At 36.2% G+C, this 4,904-nt stretch overlaps 1 long non-coding RNA gene across 1 annotated transcript; it reads left to right on the forward strand.

Annotated features, from left to right (window-relative positions):
- Window positions 1–733: 733 nt before the first annotated feature.
- LOC106879458 (uncharacterized) lies at window positions 734–4,514 on the forward strand. Its single transcript, XR_001410638.2, has 2 exons — window positions 734–1,501; window positions 3,998–4,514. It is a non-coding gene; the product is annotated as an uncharacterized LOC106879458 (long non-coding RNA).
- Window positions 4,515–4,904: the final 390 nt, after the last annotated feature.

Below are 4,904 nucleotides of genomic sequence, written 5' to 3' on the forward strand. Positions count from 1 at the left end.
AGACTGAGCAGAAAAAAAGCATTATAGTGGTTGAAATGGGTTACTTGTCAATTTATCGAGAATTTCAAGACAATCTTCTAATTCAAGACTAGACTTGATTCAAGAACAGGCATCGGAAGAACAATAAATTTGAAACACTCCATGTGCTGATAAAAATGAATTCCAAACAAATCGTCACTCAATTGTGATATTGATCGAATTTAGTTACTGTAAGATATAGTACAATTAACTAAATGTATAATGATTTATATGTAACTATAATTGTTGTAGCGATCATGTATATCACGAATTCCAAATGAACAGTGATCGTAAAGCTGTTGGACCAGAGTGAAAACTCACAACGTTTTTATTTTCTTAACTTTGTATCGAATATTGATGATAATTACTTTTCAATTAAGTTTCATAAATAATTTCAGTACCAAATTTTATTTAACTTTCACAAGACATGATGAATAGCTTTAATTTAGATCCATGTATGGATATTTTATTCACAAAATTTGTGAATATAGCCTTGTGTTTACGGGAATTTCATTATTATTAAATTGTTTGTAGCAAAAAAAAAAAAACAAACAACCCAAGCTGAGACCGATGAAATTTTTATCGCTGTGAACATAAGGGGGAATTGGATCCAATTCTAGATATTTCTCCATCACGCATACTTCGTTAATCACTGAGAAATGCTGAACTCAAATTCTGCGAAAAATCGACAAAATACAAGAAACTATCTTATTTGTCTTGTTTCTATTGGAATTTAGTGCTTATAATGTCTATCAATTATATTAGCTACTTTAAAAGGCAAATGATAAGGACACCAGAGTTTGCTGGTGACCCAACGGTTTACAGGCAGTCTAGTAATATATGTAAATATATGCCTATCGTTGTCTTATATATTTCTCCTTGTTTTGCACTTACGTGTGTGTATCATATATGTTATATAACTTTTTCTGTTTTTTTTTTTAGTGGGGAAAATTCAGTATACAATTACAAGTTATCCATGAGCACAAACATGCATATATACAAAATCAATCTATTCAGACAATCACAAGCATTCGACGCCTGCCTTAATTAATGAAAAAAGTGGCTAATTTGAATTTCTTTTCTAATCTGTTGTTTTCATGGAGAAATGGTTATAATAGATGAGTTCTTTTCCTAGTTTATCGATAAATAAGGATGTTCGTGTAATTTAAAATTCAATCACGCACGATACAAGGTGCTTTCCAGAAGTCTTGAGACATTTATTAATTTCAAATTACTAAACTCTAATCTCTGCCAGGAAGGATTTATTTTGTCGCGGCGGCGTAACACGCCGTACTATGGTCCACTTGGAACTATTTCCAGCTGTCTGCAGAAGAATACAGATGCGGCAGCTTCCGGCTACGAGTATCGTGCGCGGGAGTTGCAGCTCGGCTGGCGAAGGGTTAGCATCGCATTTTGATACGCAAGCCCGACTCTACACCATGCAACTCTTGGAATCATTGAAGCCACGAAGGACCATCCTTTAGTAAGTCTGTTGAGATTCTTCTTGTCATCCAACACTCGCAATTCTTCATTCTGTTCACCATTTACTTAAAAATTGTTGTAATATCACTTTCAACCTGTTATATGGACTGTTAGATATGTAATTCGTCTGAGTTCATTGTTTCATTGTTGTTGTCTTGTGGGACTGTCGTAGTAAAATGTCATTGATATATATATGGCGGACATGACTTTTGTTTATTCATAACGAACATTGGGTGAGTGCGTTCTTTGTATGTAATTGAACAATAAATATAATACAACCGCTTTCACGAGAGACGATTACTTCTCTCCTGAAATAAAGGATGTTCAGTTCGTTCGTACATTAGATTTCTGAATTTCTTTCAACTTTCTAAATAAAACTCACCCCAGACGACCCGGCCACGCCTCCTTCAATGTGAATCCTCTGGTTCCAATGCACGCCTCGTTGCACTCCAGCTATTTCGTGAAGGCTCCTTAGAAATCCTCAAAACGAAGGTGTCCAGGACTTCGTCACAGCCTCCTTCACCTTCTCATTTGTCTACAAAATGACTGCCTCTGATGTTCCCCTTCATCTTGGAGACAAACAAAAGTCTCAAGAAGCAAGCTCTGAACTATAAAGAGTTTGATGGGATAGTTGTGATGACCATCTCTGTCGAGATGGAATTGTGGACTGATGCATTGTCCTGGTGCAAGGACCACTGACCCGAGGGAAAGAGCTCTGACCTTCCAACACCTCTCACCTCCTCTGGCGTCCTTGAATTTCTTGTACCAGTGAAAAACAGATCCTCGGCTCGGCACAAATTAATCGATAAACAGGCGATAGTATTTCATAAGTTTCTGCAGCGTTTTTGGATCTTTTTTAAAACGGGGGCCACATTTTTCATTAATGTTTTACGTAGTGTTTTTGGTACGGAAAGACTTTCAAACTTCGTATACTTATCTATTTTGTGTTATAGAACAGAAAAATATTTTTGTATTCGAATTTATTTCATGTAAAAAATTGTCTTATTTCGATAATTTCAACCAATCACTGACAAGTATTCAGTTGTTTACATTTACTCCTTTGGCTGATTAAGCGATGTAAAGCGTATTTAATCTCCATACCTTCGTTTTATTTGCTTTAACCCTAACCCTAACCATAGGATTAGGGTTAATTGTTTCAGAATCGTTTGTTTATGTAGTCGGCACTTAATGTATATCGGCTGAATGGACGTCAGTGATTGGTTGAAATTACAGAAATACGACAACTTTCACATGGAATAACTTATGGATTTCTTTTTTCTTAAGAAGACTAAGAGAAAAAGATGTTTTATATGACACATTCTACCAGTGTTCCAAGTTTCAAAGTGTTTCGTTAATGAAACATGTGGCCCCCGTTTTAAAAAAGATCCGCGTTTTTTGTCCAGTTTAACACGAAACTTTATTGCACAGCGAACTTGCAATTTATCTTCACGTCCCGAATGCATTCTGAAAACGTTTCAGCCATGTCGAGCAGTGTTTCATAGGGAATGCTCAATCTGGAACAACAAAAGTTGGCAAGTCAGCTTATTAGATGTATTAGTAATGATATACTAAAGGATATACAATAATCTTGGACAGTTACTACAAGTGCCTCGCCTAAAAATATCCCAAACCTTCTGGGAAGGACCCCTTACAATTTTGTGTGCGCGCGCGCGCGTGTGTATGAATGTTCCTTGACTTGTTTTTATTGATATAGTTTATTATTTCTTCCTTCAATAAGTGACTTCAAACAACTCTCTCTACAAATGAGCTTTCGTATGATAATAAAGCATGGATGTTAGTGAGATGCTTTATGAAATTTAACTAACTTTATATTGAAAACTGAAAGCGCACTTCATGAATAAATAACAGAATGATTTATAAATGAATGTCAGCAAAATTCTTCGTTTTGGAGTGTAACCCAAAGCAATGACAATGTAATAAATTAAAAGACACTAGAAATCTAGGTTAGTTGCTATATATTTTACGAGAAAATTCTTATTAAGCTTTCATTGTTAGACGGCAAAAAAGTGGCGAACTGGCAGAATCGTTAGCACACCGGAAAAAATGCTTAGCGGCATTTCATCCGTCTTTTCGTTTTGAGTTCAAATTCCGCTGAGGTCGACTTTGCCTTTCATCCTTTCGCAGTCCACAAAATTAGCACCAGTTGAACACTGGGGTTGATGTAATCGACTCAACCCCTCATCCAAACCTGCTGCCTGTGTGACAAAAATTTAAATTATTATTATTACTACTACTACTACCAAGCTGGCAGAATCGTTAGCACGCCAGGCAAAAGGCTTAGCCGCATTTCGTCTGCCGATATTCTGAGTTCAAATTCCACTGAGACCAATTTTGCCTTTCATCCTTTCGGGGTCGATGAAATATGTAAGTTACGCACTGGGGTCGATGTAATCTCCTTCCATCAAACTTCAGGCCTTGTGCCTTTTGTAGGAAAGATTATCACTACTACTTATATTATTATTATCACATTTTCCAGGGAAGGACGTCTTTTTGAATGGTTTTAAATCTTGAAGAATCAAAAAATGCAAGAAACATTCTCATGAAGTACTCAACATCCAAGAATCCATCGAACAACAAACCAATCTCAGAACTGTTGTCTATAGAAGTTTAGCCACAAGAGTAAGAAGATAGAACAGGCGACAGCAGCAGCAAATTTGGAGCACCAAAACCTATGTCACCAGGGGCAAAAAGCACGGCACAGTTAAGACTAGCTTCTCTAAAGAGGATTAGGCCAGGAAGTACTCCATAATAACTCTAACGATTGACAAAATACTCATCATCACAATTTCACTTGGCTGAAGGGTAATTAAAATAAAAATAGCCATCGTGCCACCAGAAATAAATATTTGCATGTTGGTGGCACTTAGCCTTTTTGATAGAGAGGGCAAAAACCAACATTCAAAGGACATTTTAATTACCACTTTCTTTCAGTAAAAAGTTATGTAATCTATAAGCAGGTTTTTCCATTCCAGGATAAATGTGTATCATAACAATCTTGGTCTTTGGATTTATTTTGTGTGTTGTAAATTATCCTGTTAGAAACAGCAGCCAAATCTCCCTCATATCAAAACTCACTTTCTTAGAAAACAAGAATACATCACAAGGTGGACCTTGATAAAGTGATTAAGAAAAAAAAAGAAAAAAGACTAGGATGATCAAATGTAGGATTCCTTTGGGGATAAGTTGATCATAGTCAACCTGGATGTTGGGACTAAACAACTGCTACAGTTACAATTTGAGTAAAACAAAAATAAATAAATAAAATGCTGAGACACAAAATGCAATATCTAGAGGAGAGAGAAATGCTGGAGGACATTGCCTGGCTGATTTGCTTGACTGAGTCGAGTAAAAGGATATATGAAAGCAAGATCATTATCAGCCCC

Source organism: Octopus bimaculoides, chromosome 23 (genome assembly GCF_001194135.2).
Source record: "Octopus bimaculoides isolate UCB-OBI-ISO-001 chromosome 23, ASM119413v2, whole genome shotgun sequence".
Lineage (NCBI taxonomy): Eukaryota > Metazoa > Mollusca > Cephalopoda > Octopoda > Octopodidae > Octopus > Octopus bimaculoides.